The sequence below is a fragment of the Periplaneta americana genome, chromosome 16 (assembly GCF_040183065.1).
Source record: "Periplaneta americana isolate PAMFEO1 chromosome 16, P.americana_PAMFEO1_priV1, whole genome shotgun sequence".
NCBI lineage: Eukaryota > Metazoa > Arthropoda > Insecta > Blattodea > Blattidae > Periplaneta > Periplaneta americana.
In genome coordinates, this window is record NC_091132.1 from 189,300,756 (window position 1) to 189,325,037 (window position 24,282).

Sequence of the window (24,282 nt, forward strand, 5' to 3'; positions counted from 1 at the left end):
ACAAGGTACCCGTATAAACATTTTCAATGTATTTATTTTATTCCATGATACGTACGCACTTGGTTTATATTCCTTGTAATGTTTTTATTTGAGGCGATTATTTTTATAATGCACGCTTATCATTGAAAATAAAGGACTAATCAGCATGGACTCTGAAAATAAAGGACTAATCAGCATGGACTCTTCACCCGTCATCAGCCAACTAGCTATTTGATTGGCTATTGAAAAACGATATAACCTATTGAAAGTATAGAAGCCTTGGCCTCTGCCCACCTCCACTCAGCGTTGCCAAACCTACCCATGCTCCGGCTTGTAACTGAAGAAGGCTCTGGCTTGCAGTCAGTTCCTGCTTCATCCAGCCGTGATTTCCTAGATCTCTTTCAGCTGCAGGCATTTACCTACTTCAAAGTTTGTTTTATAATCCTATTTTCTTCCATTCTCTCTATGCGTTTGATGCATTTATCTTTGTTTTCGTGTATTTTAGTATTAGGTGAATATATATTTATTTAATTAATTTCTTATATTGTTACTTGGTATTTGATCTCTTAAGATACAACCTTTTGTTTTTCTTAAAAACTCCATCTCTGCACATTCAATTTTTTGTTTATCTTTATTTGTAAGAGCCCATGGTTCACTTCCGTAAGTTATAATCGGTGTGGGCATAACTTTGTAAAATTTCATTAATTTCTCTTCTAGCTTTATATTTCAGAGTTCTGTTGATTGTGCCACAAATTGCTTGAAATTTATGTACTTTATTATCTATAGCTTTCTCTATCATAACTTACGTCGAATTCTAGCAAATTGAAATGTGATGATACCTGTCCTAATATGTAAGGCTATTGTTTATCATTATTTTGGAACATATGGGATATGTCTTTAAACTTTTGGCTTTTGGTGTGAGATTTTAAAAATGTATTACTTGCATATCTGGCTTAGGCGCACGTTGAATGTTGTCTTTTTCACGCTTCTGTATTATAACTTGATCGTCAGCAAACACTATTGTATGCAAGCTTTTTTTTTTCAGGTAAAGCTCCCTGTGAAGCAAACTTGAGTAATTTCAAGGGAAAAATTGTTCTGGGGCCGGGTAACGATCCCAGGTTCTCTGGTTGAATGTACCAATGCTCTACCAACTGAGCTACCCAGGAACTCCACCCAACTCTGTCCCTGGCTCCGGAACAATTTTTCCCTTGAAATTATTCAAGTCTGCTTCACAGGAGCTTTACCTGAAGAAAAAAAAGGCTTGCATAATACAGTATGTACGTTACTGTAGGTACGTTAACAGAAAACCACAATTGCAAGTCACACAGAGTTTGTGTGCACTTGATGTGGGTCTCTGGCGTCTTATCAGCCCATTCGAGTTGTGTGAATATAAGGGGAAAAATTGAGACGGTGTCGGGTAGAGTTCCTGAGTATCTCAGTTGGTAGAGTGCTGGTACGTTCAACCAGAGGTCCTGGGATCGATACCTGGCCCCAGAACAATTTTTCCTTTGAAATTACACAAACATTATTGTGTTTATATTTTCACTTCCGGGGTTTAATTTTATTCCTAAATTTATCTCTTCTTTCTATTGTGTCAATCAAATGTCATATGATAGCATACATGTACACTTCCATCTCAATTGTAATATGTTTAAAAAAGCAATAATTGTTGGTATTTGGTGCGATCATCGATGTAAATAGTACTAATGGAGAGAGAGCTAGATGTAACTTCTGCTACAAAACTGCTATGGCAGCCATATTGATACCCATGTAGAAATATTTTACATTCGTCCATATGAATGCTGTCATGTGTTCTGATGGACTTTTCGGAGCCTGAAATACCATTTGAATTGGTAGAACACCCAAAAATAAAATATCCCTTGACTGATGACATAGAATTTGAAGTTGATGACGAAAATTAAGCTTGAAATATTCGAAATTGTCTTTACAAACACACATTATTATCCTAAAATGTCATAGAAAGTAGAACATTTTCCGTAAGTTACGTAAATAAAACTCCAACTCATCTGGTAATTCACTCAAGAGCTTTGCAGACTTCTGGTATTATTGCAAATATAGTTGCCTTTCATATTTTGAAGACAACAGACTTCCATAAGAATGTCTTGTAACTAGAAATCTTAGGGTGAAGGCCAATCTTCCTGTGGCAAGTATATACTGTGTATTTGTCTTATTTTTCTCCCATTGTTTTCAAGAAAGAACTCAATATTAAGCCTTAAACTTTGTTTTAGTAGACAAAGTAAATTAAAAAAGAAAGCATTACAATCTATTGTAAACATAATACTACTTACTGTCTGGCAGCATACAGTAGGCCAGGCTGGTGGTTTGGTGGGGATAGAGCCCAATCGCAAACTCGTGGCACCAACCAACATGAGCGAGCTTCTTTCTGAGGCTTGAAGTGTGGGGGGGGTTCTGTGTGTGTGGGCGACTGCTTAATCATAGAGCGTACTGTTCAAACACCCCCCCCTCCCCCCCAACAAGACTCCTGTGTGAGTCCATGTAAGTGAATGTCAATTTGTCTTTTGCGCAGGTGCCACGAGTTTGCGATCGGGCTGTAACACAAGCAAGTGGGGGGCGAAGGTGGAGGAGATACTTTAACTCTGCCTTCCATATGCCGCTAGACAGTACATGTTTTGTTTTCTTCGCTTCAGGTATGTAAATCCAACATTTGATTGGATGATCTAGAGATCTCTTCGCATTTGGATGATAGTGAAACATGACTATTGGGATTATACGAGGCGCATCCATAAAGTAACTTTCGCACTTGTCCCACAGCTAGCAAACCATATGTTGAGCGAAGCGACTGCATGTACGTGATAGAGTAATGTCCTGGCATGGCGCATGCGCTAGAGGAACTTCCTGAGTGCTCTCAGTAGCTTCGTTGCATTGGTTGAAGATGGACGTACCTATTCCAGATCCCTCCGCGTGAAGTGCGGTCAGTGATAAAGGTTACGAATGCACAGGGCATAGTGCTGATTGAAATTGATCATCAGCTGTGCCAGGTCTATGGGCAAGCAGATGATGCGTTGCTGCTGTAGACAATTTTCACCAGGACGCCAAAATGTGCATGACTAGGAACGCAGTGAGGCCAACAATCATCACAGACGACCTTGTGGAGCAACGCACCATCTGCTTGCTCATGATGTTAGGCCCATAGATCTGGCACAGCTGACGATCAATTTCAATCAGCGCTATGCCCTGTGCATTCAAAAACTTTATCACTGACCGCACTTAACGCGGCGGGAGCTAGAATAGGAACGTCCATCTTCAACCAATGCAGTGAAGCTACTGAGAGCACTCGGGAAGTTCCACTAGCGCATGCGCCATGCCAGGACATTACTCTATCACGTACACGCAGTCGCTTCACGCAACATATGGTTCACTAGCTGTGGGACGAGTGGGAAAGTTACTTTATGGATGTGCCTCGTATTTGTACGCATCTGATGCTGATAATTTATCTGTTTTTTTTTTTCTGATAATATATGTGATGCATTACAGTTTCTAATTGTAATTCTTCCATTACATCTTCATTATACTTATTACCTCATTTGGTGTATCCTTCAATGCTCTGTAAATCTCATAAATATAACATTTTCGTTGTACAGTCAGCTCTGGATATAGTGAACCTCTGCGGACTTGCATATTTCGTTCACTATATCCGAATTTCATTATATCAGAAGTCTCTCTTCCCTAACCTTAAATGACGGAAATGAATGAAATTGTGGACAAGAAAATAAAATATTTCATTTTTGTGGAGTGGATTGCACTGTATACTGTTATTCACAGTTGAGTTATTTAAACTATGCTGTCGACCCACGCCCACTTGCAAAAGATCATGCTCAATGTCATAATATTCTCCTTATCTTTCAAAGAAAACACTTTACGCTTCGACATTTTTATACAGTACATTCACTGTTGGAACACTAGAAACAGATTGATCAGGTAGAAATGACAAACGCTGTTATGGTGCGACTGCATACTCAGCCTTGGAATTTCCCGGATCACTTAATGGAAACTGGGAGAGGGATCATGAAGTTTGGAAGCCATCGAAATCTTATCTTCATTTATGCTTTGGACATGTCTGTTGTTTCGATGCTATCTGTCATAATGCAAATGTTTCTGAGAACAAAAGACAACCCTTTGATGGTGGAGGATTAGAAATAACAGTAGAGTAGAGTGCCTGAGAAGAGAATGTCAACCCTTCGACGGTGGAGTGAGGCAAGGTCGTCACGCATTACCTGGATTTACAGTACAGCACATTGTCTAGGAATCACTAATCCTACCTCTGTCCTTTGACTAAAGGAGTAAGAAACTTAGAATGTTGTTCTCAACACATTCTTTCAATTTTATACAAGAAGATCTGACATCAAATAAGAATTTGTCAGGATACAAGGTTCACTATAACCGAAGTGAGGGTTCACTATAAACAGAAATATTAATGTACTTTTTAATGTATGCGGGTCGGGACCAACGATTTAGGTTCACTACAGCCCAATGTTCACTATATCCAGAGTTGACTTTATTATGAATCATATTATGGGGATAATCCAAGATATTTATAGTGTGTCCCATGGTTTTGGAGTGATAAACCAAACCATCACCTTACAACATTTGTTTATTGTGCATGAACTTCTAGGTAAGGCTCAAGGTGGTTTCTTCAGCTCTTCATAACATAATGGACTTTGTTTGGAGTGGTGGCAGCACAGCACATCACAGTAATTGTCTTCAGATGAACAAGAGTACATCATAGCCTCCTGGGACTTCTTGGGGCCCTCGATAGCATATGCATTATCCTGGAAATTGTATGTTCAGCCATCGGTGGACATGTAGTGTTTTGGAGCACTTCTGTTGAAAAATAACCATCAGGAATGAGGATGACAGGACGTGCTACCTCGTGGAGCGTCATGATGAGGTATGTCTCTCCTGTTACGTGTTGTTACAGATTATTTGATCATTCTGTATCCTGCACCAATCTATAACATAACATGACAGACATCTTGCTCCTTTGCCACCTCCATCATCTGGTGATGTTCTTGGTGGACCATTATACAGTCTGTCTATATTGTTTTTGCTGTAAGAAAAATCCTAATGTAAACATAAGCACGTTGCTGTCATACGCGTGATTGGCTCCCAGTCGAAACACTCACATGACGCAGGAAAATATAGTTCGTATTGGGAAACCATAATCTTGTATTATTTGAAAATAAAAAATTGAATTCTAGTTGCTAAATATAATGTGAAAGAAAAGCTACATTTATAATTTATGTACTATGAACACAGGTGAATACCAACAGTAATACCGAGGTAGTCTGTTCTTGTAACAAGCTGGCGTCACTTGAGCTCATAGTTCTTCACGTAAGCATGACGTACTGAAGTATGGCTTCTGCATCCTCGGTGCATGTTTTTATTAATCATAAGAGTGGAAACCCTCTCAAAAGCAGAGAAAAACAAATAGTCTTAAATGTATATAAGTTAAGTGAGTTGAATCCAACGTTATCTATTCAGAGCAAGTCAATCAGATCGCATGGTCCAGCTGGAAGGGATAACTGACGTTGTTGTGGACCGTCTCGTCATATATCCTGCTGACGATAGGTCTGATGACTCCAATTGGAAGGAATAACTCCTTTGTCTGGCAGCGATTGACTTTATGCTTGAGTTTAAAAATAATTCAATTACAGTAATTATAAAGTAAATGCTTTCTAAGCAAACGAATGCATAGTAGTGAGGTTAGGCCTACTTGACGAGTAACGGGAAATGTTTAATATGAAATAGAATGTACAACAGTAGACGGAACACGTACTGAGAATCTATAGCGCCAAACAGCAGCCAATGAAGCCTCACTTCAGTCACGTGCTATTGTTTACATTAGGATTTTTCTTACAGCGAAAAGATTATACATACAGAGTGTCCCACAATAATGTTTAGGCCTACACTTTTTGAACGTTAATAACTAGAATAAAGATAACAGAAACTATGAGTTTTAATGTCACAAAACTTTTACGTTGAAGATGTTCAAAATGATCTCCATTGGCAACAACACATCGTCCGCAATGCTCTGGAACAGATTGACAGACATGTGATATGGTTGCAGTATGAATGGATTCACAGGTAGTCACAACAACCTCTCTCATGGCATTCAGTATACGTGGTTTTTGTGGTGTAGACACTGTCCTTCATAGTTCCCCACAGGTAGAAATCTAAGGGTACGAACACGTTGACGATGGTAGACTAGCTGGTAGAGTAGCTGGTAGCGGGGGAAATGAATCACTAGAATCATATGACACCGCACACGTTGACTCATGGATGGTCGCTTTACTGCTAGCTTCCAGCACGCTGTAAGCTCCAAGAATGGTTTCAGTCATTCTTTCAAGCTTGCAGCGCAAGTCTCGGCGTGGAGTAGAGAGGCATTGGAGAGGTGGTTTGTGGACCAGATGTTAATGATGACTTGTGTAATTAGTAGAGACGACTTTTATCAATTATTTGTGTAATTCGTGCTTTTTAATTTACACAAATTTGTGTTCTATTTTAAACTACGCGCGTGTGATTTAGTTTTGACGTTAATTGGCCGTAACTCGGTAACCAGTAAATATTTTCAGGAGCGGTAACTTTTAAAACGAATTTCCATTCTTACTCAACATTTTTCTCGCTTTGACCCCCACATCTAACGTGAAAAACAAAAAAGTTTACCGCTTACCGAAAAATTTTTTCTGTGAGCAGATCACTTCAAAGTTAGTATTTTTTTTCTCACTTTTAAAAACAATATTTTGATTTCGAATTGTTTTCTATGCTTCCCTTGGACATTGACCTATCAATACAAAAAATTGCAGTGCGATTGTTTGAATATCGTAGATGCTACGACGTGATAAGTCAAACGGAGCGGGAAATATCATTCTTGGTTACTCCGACTATCAGCCAGCGGCCTGTCAAGCTCCGCCTTGAGCATACCGCTTGCTTCACTCGTGGCGGGAATCCTGTGTCAGTGGTTGTAAAGTTTTAAAACACTGCACACATTGGATGTAGAAAAACGTATTGCTCGTGTGTTCGAAAGACCTGCCACGACATTAACTTTTCATATAGATTCAAAACTGGAGGTAGAATTTAATTAATTTTTTAATTACAAACTACTAATGAATTCGGATGAATGGACATCGTCGTTCACCAATTGATTTGCAGTCTTCGACCTCATTTCAAGAGTTTAATCGCTTTCTTCTGTATGTGCCTTAATACCACGAAAAATAAAAAAAATAAACAAATAAATAATAACTAACATCAATCAAATTATTGAGAATGTTCACTAGGCACTATTTTGTAAGAATTGTACAGTTCACCTCAGTGTGAGTATAAGCAGTTCTTCCTGCAAAATAGAATTCCCTGGCAATTTTTCCAAGCCTTCTGTATGAAATCTTTGGTTAAAAAGAGAAGATAATCGAAAGTTTCGATTTCCACTCTCGAGTAGCTAATGCATTTTTCTGGAAAGTTCCGCAGATATTAAAAAAAAAATATTCACCAAACGCAACCCTTCATTATTTATAGGATGAAGGGAACACTCTCGAGAAAAGAATTCTTGTAATAATAATCACTTTGATTCTGCACTGTCTAATAAATCAAATTCGTCCTCACTACTTGAATCCCTTGCGATATCAAGTCTACACAGAGATTCCAAGGAGATGACCTAATCAGCTGTGAGTCAGCTGACAGATTAAAGCGACCTGTAAACAAGCTCCAATTTGTGCACACCAAGCTTCCTTGTCTTTCATAACACTGATAGCGGAGCCTGCTAGCTTTAAAGCTAGGCGCCAACGTGTTCATACCCTAAGGTTGTTAAGTTGGGAGATCTTGGTGGATACTCGACACTTCCTTGTCGGGCTATCCACCTCTCAACAGATGTTGTTCTCTAATGGCCACAATTTGGGATCGTTTAACCCATTTTGCTTCTTGCTTCCCAATAAAGTTGAGAAAAGTTTTTATTTTGTCGTGCTTCCTTGTTCAGTGCAGTGCAAGTGAATAGGTGTTCTCTTCCCATAGTTGCATAAGGGGCATTCAAGGATTCCAATTTTGCAGAGCTGTGCTGCAAGGCAGTCATGACCAGTGTTCAGTCTGAAGGCGGCAACAGCTTCTTGTCTTGGTTTTAAGCTATATGTTTTCCAAAGTTTGTTGATATCTGCCCATTTTTTCCCTTGTGATTGTTGATCAATTTTATGGAGTATTTCTGTTTCTGATTTGGTTTTAATTTTGATGCCTAATGTGTGTGTACTCAAAACTTTGTTTTGTCTGTGGCCTTTTTTTTTTTTTTGCTAATTCATCAGCAATTTCACTCCCACTTACGCCAGCGTGTGATAGTATACATTGGAAGTGTATTTTCTTCTGTAAGTTTTCTAGTATTTTTATTAGTTTTCGGATTTCATTAATTTTATTTGTAAGAGGCAATTTGTTTGATGCTATAGCTTGTATTGTAGCTTTTGAGTCGACTAGTAACACAGCATTGTGAAACATTTTCGGTCTACATATTAATTGCTCTAGGGCAGCGTTTCTCAAACTTTTTTGAAGTGGAGACCATTTTTTTAAGTCAGAACAGTTTTGCGCCTATTTAATAAAATATTATATATCTAAACTGACTGAAATAATCTGAATTATTGGCAACAAAAGCTAAAAACTGAAATAAAACAACTATAAATAGCTATATATTTTCTTTCTCGCTCGATCTATTAGGCTCCCAACTCAAATAACAAGCATTATGATCTGTGGATTACACATTAATTTGTTATTGTTTGTTCACTTGTTTTGAAAGGCATTGTGGGACTTCTGTTACCAACCAAATTGTAACTCTACACTTTGTTGGTGCAAAGTGACACTTTGTGAAGTGCACTTCTTCAATCGTCTATGAATACCACTAATATGAAAGAGCCACTTTCGTCAAAAGTGTCACTTTGCAAAGTGGTGATATAAAGTGTCGACTATGAATACCAGCCTTACACACACGTATGCACGCACCCTCTCTCTCTCTCTCTCCCTCCCTCCCTCTCTCCATCCCTCTCTCTCCCTCCCTCCCTTCCCCTCTCCCTCCCTCTCTCATTATGGGTATAATCTAAGACATATATTGTGTCCCATGAGTTTGGAATGATAAACCAAGCCACCACCTAACATTTTTTTTTCTATTCTTGTGCATGAACTTCTAGATAAGGCTCGTGATGGCTTCTTCAGCCCTTCGTGACATAATGGACGTTGTTTGGACGGCAGCACTGCATGTCACAATAATTGTCTTCAGGTGAACAAGAATACAGCATAGCCTCCTGGGACTTGTGACCCTCGACAGCATACACATTACCCTGGGAATTGGATGTTCAGCCATCGGTGGACCTGTTGGCTGTAATGTATTGGAGCACTTCTGTTGAAAATCGCCATCAGAATTCAGCGTGGCAGGAAGTGCTACCATCTGGAGCATCATGAGGTATGTCTCTTCAGTTACAGATGACTTGATCATTCTGCATCCTGCACCAGACTGTAATACGGCTGGCATCGTGCCCCTTTGCCGCCTCCGTCATCTGCTGATGTTCTTGGTAGACCATTATGCAATCTGTATACACGTGTCTTGGAATTTTTTTTAAAGACATATTCAATTCTTTAACGAGTTTGTTCATGTAATCAGGGCTTATTTTAGGTGCAACTTGTCTAATTTACTGGAAAGTTTCCTGTGGCGGTGGCTGCCAATAAGCAGGGCCGCTTGAATGTATTCCTCTTATTTAACACCATCAATGAGGTGTCTGCACCTATTGTGAAGCTGAAGAAACAGTATAACTGTGACTCAGCTATGGTTGAAGAATTGAGAGATATTATATTTACTCTACATATATTGTTGGCAGACATATTGGATGATGTATTGCAGCAAACATACTGTAATTTAATGATATGTTCTGCCAACTGAGGCGATGTAAATAAGTCACTACCTAAGATGGCTTAAGAAAAGTAACTTAACAACAATACAGTAGAATCCTTCTTAATTGGCACCAAAAGGACCAGACTATTTCCGGATACGAGATTTTGCCGGATAATTGAATAAATATCATTATATACAAAATAATACATTATGCAACGAGCCTATAATGGTAGTAATTAAGACGCGAGTATGTTTATGAAACTCGCTTGCGCTCGTTTCATAATTTTCATACGAGCGTCTTAATTACCATTATAGGTAAGTTTCATACGACTTTTTATGCTCGACCATATTTCTAACTTGAAATTATTCATAAGTATTCATATTATTCTTATCTGGCTGGGGAGCGGAAGTGACCTTGTGCAATATCTCGTAAATTGTGAGATGTGCACAGACGCGAAAGTATTGATTTTTTCCGAGGAACAAATGTCATTGACCTTGATATAATCTAGAGAGTAAAATGAACATTAATCTTGATATAACGTGGAAATTGATTTAGACATTAAAAAACGAGATGACAAATTGAATTTATTTGAATATTATTTACAATTAACGCTAATTATTATAGTAACAGAACATAACCTTCTGCGACAGTATTGGATTTCCAGCCTCCTTGACGTTTCGCTAGTTGTCTTTCGATTGCATATTCGAGAATAATCGATACTTGTGCTTTCATATTGCTACAATGGTGCTTTCTGATTGGTGGAAAACCTGAACTTTAATGAATAGGTGTACTTTAATGAGGTCCATTAAAGGGCTGCTACCAGGTGTATAATTACTACATTTCGGCATGGTCGAGCATAAAAAAAGTTTCGTATTTCATGGTGCCAAATGTTGAAACTGCATCCATGTGAAGCTTATTTCTCCATCTCTTGCTCATAACTGAATAAACATAAAAACTGTGTGGATTTTCCTTATTAAAACACATCACACAACAGAAATAATACACTAATTCTAGTTTAGAATATTCACTGAAAATGGAAGTTCGTGCGAACTTCTAATGTGGCAACACTGCCAGTTCGAACATAACTAAATAAACATAAAAATCGTGTGGATTTTCTTTATTAAAACATATCACACAACACAAATAATATATTAATGTTAGGTTCGAATATTCACTGAAAACAAAAGTGTGTGCGAACTTCCTAACGTGGCAAAACTCACAGCCCAGGCTGTGGTAATGTGGCAGATTTAAACATTTTTTTTGGGCCAAAAGTGCCATTGTTTTAGTATTGCTGGTTATTTGGGTGCCGATTACAAGGGATTTTACTGTATTAAAATGCACAACAAAGTAGACATGGTGGTCTTTGGTGAGTTAAAAAGATTTTGTAGATCTGTTTGCACAGTCTTGCTTCCACAGATATTAAGAAAATATGAATGTCTAGTTCATCCCTTTAATTCTGCCACTGGACAGGACATTTTGGATGGTTCAGTCTGTACTGCATTAGTGGTTATATAACTATTCTATGTTGGCTGCATTGTAAACCTTGATATGTTTCTCCACTTGTCCGATCCTTACCTCACCTCATGCAAGTTCACTGTCATTTTCTCTTACATCTGACTTTCGAAAGTTCTTTGCAACACATATACAATATAAAAAATTTTCATCTCTATATTTTAACCCAAACTGAAGCGAGTCGTGATGAATTAGACTTCTATCGGATGTAAACGAATCTAGTGAAGTAGTTATCAAATTCATGTGTATAATTTTAAATAGGAGTAGTTTGGAATTATCCCAAGTCTCAGCATATGGAGCTGATAATGTTGCAGTTATGGAAAAATGTTTCAGTATACAGTAGAATCTCGTTAGTACGATTTTCTAGACAAAAAACTTTGAATGTCAACGTACTACTGAAAAAGATTTTTATTCTCAATATACTGCATTGTATACTACACTATAGTCCCGTCGCTCTAATTCCCGGCAGCCAATCGTGTTGCAGGTCGGCTACATTTAAACTTGTGCGTCTTGTGATTTGATGAGGAAGATGTTATTCATTTCTTAATCGCCCGCCATTTTGGCTCTTTCTTTGGCGTTCACAGAAAGCACAGGAGGATATTATTTGCCACTCAATTATTTGCTGAATTGCAGTGCATTTGATTTATTATCATAGGAGCTACGACATGATAATTTTTTAACAGTGTGGCAAATAGATTCCTCGTATGGTAGCTTGGCAACGAAAGAACAAAAATGGCGAACGATACTACCTACCTAGACTTTGTAGAGCCTTCACTTCCTAAGACGCAAGCAAAGATGAGGAGTCACGCCGGGAATAACAGCGTCGCGACTATAACATAAACATTACAACTGTTGTTGTTTTCTAATGCCAGGCGTTTGACAATAAAGTCATTTGACCTCACACTCCAATATTTTTCAAAGATATTGTCATGGTCAGCCACTGAAGCACAGATTTTGAGATGTTCCGAATCTATTTCTTGGTTTGAGTTGCACAATGGGCAGTTAGGGGACTGATATAATTGGTCAGCATTAAGGTTTGCTTCTTGAATAATGAAGATATCTACATTATTATCTGAAAGTATATTGGCTAGTTCAGTCTTCTTAACTGATTAATAAATATTTAATGAATTTCACTCTTAAGGCATATAAACTTGCAAATGTTTATTTGCTATTTAATAACAATATATGAACGTTTTCACCGTTTAGGGCATCTTCAGATATAACAAAACATGTTATCTGGACCTATAATAGTATATTATGCAAATAACAAGGAAAATAGAGAACAATATATGTGATACATGAAATTCATGAGCTTTATGTAGATATAACATGATACAGGATGAATATTGAGATAATCTTTGAATTTGAACTTAGACTGGACGAATGTTTTATTTTATACATATAGCTCATGTTACAGTTAATATACAATGTTTAAAATTTGTCAATGATGTTATTTTTAAAATTTACAATGATGATAATAAAATATTTAAAGTAATCATGGCTGAAAGTTGTCGTAAGTTACAAGATAGTATGCGTAGTTAATGTTCGTGTGTATTGTAATTATTTCACTTAGAGAGGCCGTTGGCATTTGAATGAATGTTGTTTGACGTTGATGACTACTTTACAATTGATATACAGTGATTAAATTAGTCAATGTTAAAATTTAAATTTTATAATGAAGATAATAAAATATTTAGAGTAATCATGGCTGAGAATTGTCGTAAGTTCAAGATAGTTTTCGTAGTTTATGTTGTATGTTTTGTAATTGTTTCACTTAGAGGTCATTGACTTTGAAATGGCTACTCTGATGTGATGACATCCTATTACGTGTTCTCAGGTTTATTGAAGTATAAATGAAGAAGCTCTATAAATTTGTATGTACTGGTGTTGGTGTGTTGGAGGTTTTAAGAGAACTCTCTTAAACATTTGCAAGTTTATATGCCTTAAGATTGAAATTCATTAAATACTTATTAATAATTTACCAGGCATATTGATATATTAAAATGAATTGTAAATTTCTTAACTGATGTTATACCACCAGCATTCCATTGTAAGATGTTTAGTTGATTCTGTACCATTAAAGTAGTACCTGCCTGGAGATCTGATTGGGGGACTATTATACCTCCGGACAACTTTACCTTAATGTACTCATTTCATATTGGAGTGGTTAAATGGCAAGTTGTAGCCGATTTAAGTGAACACCATATTTTAACGTTTTGGTGGCTACTTCATTCACACACAACCCTCCAGAATGTCTGGAGGACCACACCTGCTGTTGGTTGATGGGTCCATTGGACCTAGTTGGGAGGTCTTGTTGATCACCAGCTTTCCCTCCTTAAGCCACTGGAGGACGATTTTAGTGCCTTAGCAGGTCAGCACTAGGAACAGAAAAGTAGAAAGAGGAGGAAGGAAAGGGAAATGAACCCCTAGGCCTCGAATGCTCTAATGCAGCGTTTCTCAAACTTTTCTATTCACGGAACCCTTTTAAACCCAAAATAAAACTCTGGAACCCAATTAACCCAGTGAATATTCGTGGAGAGGGGTTTTGTGTGTATGTATGTGTTTTTTTTTTCGCCTTCATCAGACTCACGTTTAGGGATAGTTGAAGTTGTAGTGGCACACTTGAATGTTGTTTTAATGATCCTGTTTTAAGCCACTGATCCATGATTCAGTGTCACTCTGTATTAAAAAAAAAGTGGACTGAGGATCGGTATCATTCTATATTAAAAATAGGATGACGTGCTGTAGCTCACAATGATTGGTCTCGCCTTCCATTTACACAATTTTGAAGAAGGGATGATAAAAATCGCACAATTTTTCTTTAAAATACTTGACTTTTTTTCTGACATTATTAAATAAACTTTGAGACACAAAATTAACACATAATTCACCTTGAACTTCAAAACAATGGTCTTTCCTCTCCAGAAGAAGTCTCCTGTGCTTTCTTGAAGGAACATCAAAACAACTCTGCGAATTATCCTTCACAGAATTTTCAATTAATTCCATATGCAATTTACACCTGTGCATTATTGTTGGAAAATGTGTTAGCTGCAGACACTTAAGTTACTTCAAGCACACCTATTATTATTTCAACAATGTGCATTAGTGATCGGATTGCCGTGAACGGTATCCATTGTTGTCCTGAAAATTGCCAATAGAATAAACAATTATAGTTCTGTTCTTATTATTTTTCATGTTTTTATAACATTATATTTTAAAGATTAAAAAGTAAATAATTTCACATCAGGAATTGGCGGAACCCCTAAGAATTGCATACGGAACCTCGGGGTTCCGGGGAACACATTTTGAGAAACGCTGCTCTAATACATTGAGGTCGTAGAAGTAAGAGTTCAGTCAGAGGACTGGATAGGAAAGAATAAAGTGGGAATTAGGTATTGAATAGAGGAAAATTATACCAAATTCAGTCATTAATGCATAATAACTTGTAAGGTGATAGTACTGGGAAGAATTGATTGTATTGTTGTGTGCAGTCCTGTACCTTGTTACGTTACATAATAGACCTCCATCAGGTTTGTTTTAAAGGTAAAGTGAGACTTGTCAAATAAATTAAATAACATAATAATAGCAACTTTAATTAATTAATTATTTAGGAGTTGTAGTAATGGCAGTAGGCCTACCTGGAATTTTGTTCAATGTAGGATTTGTGTGCCCTTGTAGTAGAGGGTACAGTTGTCTTTCTCAGGAATTCAGGATTATTGCCTTGTTTCCCATTCTATTAAGATCAGTCTTCTTTTTAAGTCTTGTTTTGATGTTACTGATTTTTTTTAGCAATTGTTAATGTGATAGATGTTCCGAAATTAATTTTATATACAAATCCGGCCCCGGAACAATTTTTCCCTTGAAATTATTGAAATTATTTAATTTCATATAGTTTCTGTATTTCCTGAATAGCTGCATTTTTTTTTGTTTCTTTTTTTTTTTTGCATCTGGTACCTGCGATTTCAGGAGAATATCCGGATATTTGCTTAGTGTTGAAGACAGAAATACTGTTATGCTCTCAATAGATATAGAAGTTCCACTTTCTCCATCTGAATCTGTTGAATCCATTTTTATGTGTCACTTTTATCCGCTTACAGATACGAATGAAATGAATTTTGGTTCTATGCAGTTCTATGAAGTCGGACGCCTGCATTAAGATTAAAGGGATGCCCACACGGCCAACACTGCAGCTTAGCGGTTCATATAATATGTAACTGACAGGGGCACATGCTCTTAGATTAGAAGCACAGGGTTGGAACATAAGGCAATTTTTATTCATATTAACAAAGGCTTATCCTTATGCTCCAACCCTTTGCTCACTATCATACTGTGATTTTTTTTAATTCAACAATAATGTTAATTTTATTGACAACAATAATGGCTTTCTATTTCTGAATTTAACACTCCCTTCAACAATGGGTATTCCACTCCACACAGCAACACAGTATTCGTTATTGCACTCCACAGACGACAATGACAATTCACGTGTATTGAGAACAACAATGTACTCCTAATCTCAACTAATGTTCACAAAGCACTATTTACAAAACAAAACTCTCAGTTCTCAGTTAACAGTTCGTTTGCCTTGGCTAGTTCTTCCAGCTCATTCACTCAAGTTCACACTATATCGAACCCAAGACTTCCAGAGGCAAACCACTGCATGCTGAACCCAAGACTCGCAGACGCGTTGCTTCCACCTGGACGCTGCCACAGTTACTCAAGTACACTCACGTCGAACCAAAGACTCCCGCACGCGTTGCTTCTGCCTGGATGCTGCCATAGTTACTCAAGTTCACTCGCGTGTCGAACCCAAGACTCCCTGACGCATTGCTTCTGCCTGGACGCTGCCACAGTTACTCAGCTCAGAGCTCAACGAACCCAAGACTCCTGGACGCGTTGCTTCCGCCTGGGCGCTGCTGATTCACAAATTGAACTCTCTGTCCAAACTAAAACTGGCTTTGTGGCTCTTCACGTCGAACCCCAGTGTCGAAGGCTGGCTTCCTTGCTCGCTCAAGCTGCTTTACAAGAACTGACTGTTCTGTACTGCTCGCGCTTTTATTTTGTTAAGTCACATTCTCGTACCTTCGATTTTCGCGAACAATCTGTTTCTGGACGTTTCGTTTTCGGGACGTTTCTCTACTTCCGTCGCAGTCGATTTTCCTTCCCTTTCTCACTGCCACGGCCCAAGTGCTTGCTGAAGCCCATGTCTCCTTTCCCCGCGCCACGCCCCAGTGTCCACTGAAGCTCGCCCTCCTCTCTTCGCCGCCTGCCTTCCCGCCCACCCTTCCTTCTGCCGGACGCGCGATCGACTCCCGAGGCAGCGAGAACTTTCCAGCGCAGTTGCCACAATTTCTTCATGCTCCAATCTCGTGCTTATGCTCATATGCTCTAGTTTTATTCACTCCCAGTCTTCATTACTATTGTAGCACAAATTTGCTTTTAAAGATATTTCATCCCACATAAAGGTGTGTACACACTTAGCGAACGAACAACAAACTCATGCATTCGCTGATTGAAATCGGAACATGTGTACGTCACAGCAAAGGCAAACTGATCATTTAGTTTGCCTTCGGAAGTAATCCGTCGCTTGTTGGTACATCAAAGGAAGTTGGTATTCGTTGTGGATGGGATTTGCCACTAGCTTGTAGTTCGCAGCAGAACGCAGCGCTTAGTTCAATTTCACCAACAGGATGTCGAAACTGGAGTGGACGGAAGACGCTGTTATAAATCTTATTAATGCATATAGGGAGCAGGAAACTTTATGGAATCCCAAGCGTCCTACGTACCACAATAAAGTAAGAAAACATGATGTTTGGGAAGCTATTGGAAAGATGTTCAGCTGTAAATTAGGCGAGCCAAACACATGCAAAATTTGAAAATTATTTTTGTTTATTTATTTTCAGTGTATACATATTTTTTGTTTATTGTAGGTAGCAGAAGTCAAAAAGAAAACTGAGTCCCTACCATAGACAAATAACAGAAAGATATGCAGCTCAATGCTAAAACGATGCCAACATAGGCTGCCAGGACGACCGTAGAGCCATCTGTAGTCTTTTGTAAACAAAATCGGTAACAGCATTTTACCACCCACCTCTACTGCTGTGTCGGTAACTACGTTCACTACTATACCAAGCCATTCTATTTACTAGTACAGAATGAATTATTTATTTTAAAACACTTCACTTTTGGTGAAAATGTTTGAATGCAAATTTTATTTATTTTTTTATATATTATATAATATACAATATTGCATATATACAGTATCTTGTAAAAGGCGGAGGTCCATTTGAAAAAAAAATCACTACAATATACAGAACTATTTATATTGCATTTTGATTATAATTTTATCCTCCTTTCCCAGCCCACCTGCCTGTAACAATAATCAATAGTTCTCAGCTTGATATTTCAGTATGGGAAGGAATGGAAAGGGAACTTTTAGGGATTTAAATTTCCTTCTTCTACATTTTTTTAAGCTAGCGACTTAATTCCTGTATACAGGAACCTCTTGTTATTAGTATTAATGTCCCTAAGTTCCAGCAGTATCAGTTGAAAACTTTAGAGTTATAATCTTTTCGCTGTAAGAAAAATCCTAATGTAAACAGTAACACGTGACTAAAGTGAGGCTTCATTGGCCGCTGTTTGGCGCCATAGATTCTCAATATGTGTTCCCGCCTACTGTTGTACATTCTGTTTCATGTGAAACATTTCCCGTTACTCGTCAAGTAGGCCTAACCTCACTACTATGCATTCGTTTGCTTAGGAAACATTTATTTTATAATTACTATAATTAAATTATTTTTAAATCTTTTGTCTTCACAATGGACAGTTGAGAATGCAAAAGCCATACTTCAGTACCGCGTGCTTACGTGAACAACTACTATCTCAAGTGACGCCAGCTTGTTACAAGAACAGACTACCTCGGTATTACTGTTGGTATTCATCCGCATTCATAGTGCATAACAAAATATAAAAGTAGCTTTTCTTTTACGTAGCGTTTTACATATGAGTGAAGTTATATGTTTGATCGTATTTAACAACTAAAATTCAATTTTTTATTTTCAAATAATACAAGATTTTGGTTTCCAAGTACGAACTATATTTTCCTGCGTTGTGTGAGTGTTTCGACTGGGAGCCAATCACGGGTATGACAGCAACGTGCTTGTGTTTACATTAGGATTTTTCTTACAGCGAAAACAGTATAATTATTATTTTATTTTCACCTATTTGAAAACATATTCCCACAAAATATAAGTTACTGGTCTGACAAAAAATGGACATGCATATAATTTAACAGCAGATCCATAATTTGAGTTTCGAATGTATGAGTGACCAGAATGTAGAGAGTTAAAAATCTTTAATTCAATTTTTGTGTCTGACTATATATTTCATTTATTAATTTTGAAAATATTTACTTTAACCAAAAAAGTCTCAGCAGTGTTGTTAACCATACTAGTCAGAATATGCTGTAAAAATGTCACCTTTTTAGCACGAAATCTGTTGAAGCTTGTATTATTTGAATCAGGAAATGGAGTAAAAGTGAAATGCGAGAATGACTACCATCACAAAAATCTGTTTGTAATTGTGAAACTAAACTAAACCATGAATTTTGAGGAAGATGATGGTTATAAACTTTGCCCCACATAAAAATGAAAAGTCACGGATAATTTTAATTCTGCAAATTGTATTTTTCTCGAAATTTAACCAAAATTTCACTCATCTCCCTCCACAGATCCATACTACCTTCATATTACACAAAGCCGCCGCCTCCTCTACAGCACAATATGTATCGAGCTGAACAAGCGTAGTTACAAATGAATACAATAGACACAATACTGTTCCAGAAATATTTATTTGTAAAGTAACATAAAATAATGTGGAAGAAGCACAAAGAATAAAAAATATATTGTACAGGTATTATTATTACTAAGTTATCAAAATAATAAGGAACAACTCTCAGTGATGATTATTATGCATTCGTCTGGCTTTTAAAAGCCACTTTATTCATGCACTAATAGGGCACACTCTGTGAGTCTCTGTAGTGATTCTTTTACATTTACATACTTCTATTAATATCAGAAATACACAGTACATTGTCGATTACACAGATCAATTAGGGATTACATTGCTAGATAATTGATTTACCTATGTATGAATTGGTATTTTCTTACAATTATATATACGAGGTAGAGTGGAAAGTAATGCACAATAATTTTTTTCTGCATTGGTATTGCAGCTGGGATGTTGACATTTCTCTGAAAATAGACATTTCTCTGTTGAATAGTGTCCTAGCAGTATGTTTGGTATAGGTTACACCTATACTTTCTGCCCAATGTACAGCCCTGTAAAATGTAGAAATATTAATTAGAATTACCAGTAAATAGAATAGGCCTACTCTAGTATCACACAACCTTGGGTCTACATATATAGTGAGGATCACATAAGAACAGTTCCTAAACAGCAAATATTGCCGTCTTGTCACTGTTGCCAACTGTTACCTGATCTCACACGATCTTTCGTACTAAATGATTTATTTACTTACCGTACTTTATGTTGGAAGGTTATTCTAAATAATTCAATAATTTGTAACATATTTTCATAGGAAAACTATACGAGAAAGGGATCAACATGTCAAGTATTTTGTCTGGCAATACGAAATTCATTTGACTAAACAATTTACTCACGAGACCTAACCTAAAAATGTATTTTGTTTGACCACATGAAATTATTAGTACTAACTCCGAAAACTTACCTGACTATAGTCTTGAATTATAACCACAATGCAACACATAAAATAACTATTATGTGTTAATATCAATACTGATATCAATTAATTATTAGTATGTTCAGATTTCTATAGCTTCCAGTAACAGGCTCGGAAATCTAGTACAATTTTAATTTCATGGAACTCCAGTACCAACAAATATTATCAATATTTGTCTCAGCTGCTAACATACCAGTTACAAAATCACTACCACTTGTAGTATTTGTCGGTATCGAAATTCGAAACGAAGTTGGCAAAAGAAAATTCAACCTGCAAACTAGAAAATCACTACAATCCACTAGCATATGTAGTAATGGGGGGGAAAAATAGTTAGGTTTCACCCTTACGGTATAAAGTAAGCTAACCCGGACTATATTCTGGGGCATTTAAGAACTACGAATTTTATGATACTGTTCGAAACTCTTAAGTTCGTGTATCATACAGATCGACTCTCTTTCTAGGTCTATGATTATGTTACTAGCAAAATATGCAATTAGGTAGTTACTTTGTAGAATTTCTAGGCATTTTTGACAATGCCGGCTTTCTTTTCAACAACTATTTGTGAAACGGGAGTAGTCCAAGTTTGTACATGCAAATGCAAAATGACTGTTGCGCTTTCTCAGATACTTTCATTTCAAGTAGGGTTGTCTAGTGACAGTACTAAATAAGAACCCTTTCCTGTGATACTTTTTTATATTAAATATGGTATTTTTCCTGAAAAGCTACACCAAACAGACACAGTTTCCTCTTATTTCACTGGATTCTGTGTGATTTATATAGTCATAAACATGTGATTTTAGTTTCCACTCACAAATAATTTCAAAATAAAAGTCCTGTGATATCTCTTATATGAATAATGACAATACTAATAAGATTAATTTAAATGATACTAATTTTGATAGAGTTTCCTGTTTTAAGTATCTGGGTTCCATAGTGAAAGACAGTAATGATGTTATGACTGATGTGAAAGAGACGATTGCAGCTGGGAATCGAGGTATTTGGGCATTGAATAAAACTATGAAGTCCAGGTGTATCTCAAGAAAAGCTAAAATAAGAATATATAAAACTATTATTAAACCAATAGTAGTATATGGAAGTGAAACCTGGACTCTATCTGAAAGGCAATAAAGATCTTAAATGCCTGGGAAAGGAAAGTATTACGGAAAATCTTTGGGCCTACTTATGAGCAAGGGTTTTGGCGAATCAAAACAAATGCTGAGTTATATGAGTTATATAAACATAACAACATTGCTTTTGATATAAAACTCAGAAGGTTAGAGTGGCTGGGACACGTAGCCAGGATGGAGAACAATCGCACCCCCAAAGCTCTACTAGATGCATTGCCAGTAGGAAGAAGGAAAGTCGGACGACCTAAATTGAGATGGCTGGATGACGTTCAGGCTGACCTAACAAAAGCTGGAATTAAAAGATGGAGAACACGAGCATTAGACAGGAGTGATTGGTCTGATGTTCTGAGGAAGGCTAAGGCTAAACTGCAAGGGCCGTATTGCCAATGATGATGATGATGATATCTCTTTATACTTATGTATTGTTGTAGCTCCTCCCATATTTGTTACATTGTTACTAATGTATTACCAACATAACATGTAAGAGGCCAGACTTAATTATGTTACTAGGGAAATTGTCTATTTCTCTAGTATTGCGTCCTTAAACTCTCTAGTGTTATACTTGTAAGAAGTGGAGAGAGGGGCTATAACAATGCATTAGAATATACTGTATAGGTAAGCATTAAACGTTTTTAATGCTGAAAGTATTTGTGGCTGCAAACTAAAACCACGTGTTTTACATTATACTGTATAAATCTCATAGAAATCTGTGAAGTAATGGAAGATTGCACTTCATTTGCTTTAGCTGATCTGGGCAACTACAATTAATATTATTATCGTAAAACATGTTTGACTATTGCAATGTTGCACAGCTGATCACGTACTTAAATGTTAGATTAGATTTTTGCATATAAAAAAGTACTCGCACAAAAAAAAACATTTGCTGTATTACTCTCTGTAGGTACAAATACAGGAATAATTTAAAGAAATGTAGATTAAGTAAACAATATTACTTACCTCTCAACATTTTTCGGGAAGTGGAAAAATGATAAGTCCGGATCCCTTCTATTTGACCCCAGACAACCAGGCACACAGCTAGTTTTCTAGGACATGCTGGAATGATAGACAACACTACAGTGATTTTTCTTACATCCCTAATAAGTAATTAAATAATAAATACATGTTATGTATTTAATTCTTCCATTGTTTGCTTGAAACGTATCAATCATATCACCTCACAATAACTTGAATCATAATGTGTTAAAACTACATCACAGTAATTATTCATTTATATTTATAATTTATAATTTCAGCAAATAAATCTCCATTTGTAAAATAATAAGTAAATAAATATCACCTCCTTCCCAGAATAGAATAGATGAACACTTGTAACACACGTTAACAATAGACACGAATAATACATTAAAAAAACAACACAATAATTCTCATTATGTTTCATTTATAATCTCAGATAATACATTTCCATTTGCAAAATAAGTACGTAAATATCATCTTACCTCAATAGAAGATAGAAGAAAACACGTGTAGCACAAAACTTCTGAGTAATATTACCCAAACTACGTTGAAATAGGAATGAAAACACATATGCAAAACATAGACGCAGAATTCGATTTGTTGATTTGTTTGCCATCTATTGAGGAGTTATTGAAAGAATGAGGAATTATTGCTTACCACTTTCAGTAGATGTCTCTGATTTCATGTTATAAATAACTCAATACAAGTTGCATCCCCCTTGTCCCTACTGATATCATCCCGGAGGGAAAGGCAGAAGTTCACAAAAAGATCTGGAATTGGGAGTGATGAAGTGTATGAGTCAACTTGGTTCGCTTATAAACATAGCCTATGTCATTCCTTTTGGATAAATTGACGCCCAGAAAAAAATAAAGCTCCAACCTTGTGCACACAAAATAAATTATTGGCACTGAAAACTGCCTTTTAGTAAGCATGATGCGCATTCGACAAACACAGAAAAATCTCTCTTTTTAGTATTTTAAGATAATTATTGTCAGTGAGGTATCCGTATATTGAAACTTTCCCCTGTCTTGCAGTCGTCCCTTAATAAAATCTTCCAGTTTCTCAATTATGGCTGTACATACTTCTGGAACAATCCTGCTAATCAGCTGTTTCGACACTTGGAATAAATACATTAAACTTGTATATGAATCTCCATTATCAATATATAGAAGTGTTAATGCTAGCCTTTCCTGAATAGGTATTGCTTCTCGTCAGCCTGTGTCTTTCTTGGAAATTTTTGGCCCTATTTTGCACAGTTATATTTCGAAGTCTGTTTCTGAAATGCGACAGAAATTGTGAAACTGTTCCGATTCCATTCGACGTAAATCATGAAAAAAGTCAGTACCTCTATATTGATAGCGACTTTCGTAGAGTGTCGTCTGCCACCATCGCCTTTTGTTTTTTATCTTTCATTTTATTAAACTGCCTATAATAACAATGGCTGTACTTGCTATAATTATATTTTCGTCTGCCATTATTGCGGATAATCAGCGAACGTGAATGTTTTCTGATCATTTGTACGTTGCTCCAAATAGCGAACGAACAACGAAATTCCGCTTCATCATTCATTCGTTGTTCGTTTGCTAAGTGTGTACGCACCTTAAAGCAACATACTTTGTCAGTGTCAGTCATCTTACTACAGGAATTCCTTAGTATGTCGAATAATTTATCACTGAAACCAACATCAGTGGTATACTTTCGCAGTGTAGCCTTTGAAGTGAAATTTAATAACATCCAAATCATTCCATAGGCACTTGGGCTCTGTAAATAAATATTAAGAGCCTTTGTGTTCATTTCTGGTGACCATCGAACCTTCTGTACATACCTTGTATTTGAAGAGAGACAGTTTTTTTACCAATTCATATAATAGCTCGGGAACCTTCTTCCTTTAATTTGCAAGGGCAATGTGAATCTTCAGATCTCTCTGTGTGGTCTTGAGAACTCTTCCTTTCAGACAATGCAGTTGTACTCGAAGACTGCGAATTTTTCTCCTCTTCGGTGTTACTACTGGTGTGGCTGTGGTTTCCATTCTTGG

General features: G+C 36.8%; 1 long non-coding RNA gene across 2 annotated transcripts in view; it reads left to right on the plus strand.

Annotated features, from left to right (window-relative positions):
- LOC138692267 (uncharacterized) overlaps nucleotides 1-18,461 on the plus strand; it is a 36,484-nt gene extending 18,023 nt beyond the window's left edge. The window contains exons 3-6 of one of the 2 annotated variants that reach the window (XR_011330037.1): nucleotides 2,528-2,648; nucleotides 4,634-4,909; nucleotides 9,174-9,445; nucleotides 17,315-18,461. This is a non-coding gene — a long non-coding RNA (uncharacterized lncRNA). The remainder of the gene's footprint in view (nucleotides 1-2,527; nucleotides 2,649-4,633; nucleotides 4,910-9,173; nucleotides 9,446-17,314) is intronic. The other variant, XR_011330038.1, reaches the window with a different exon arrangement.
- Nucleotides 18,462-24,282: the final 5,821 nt, after the last annotated feature.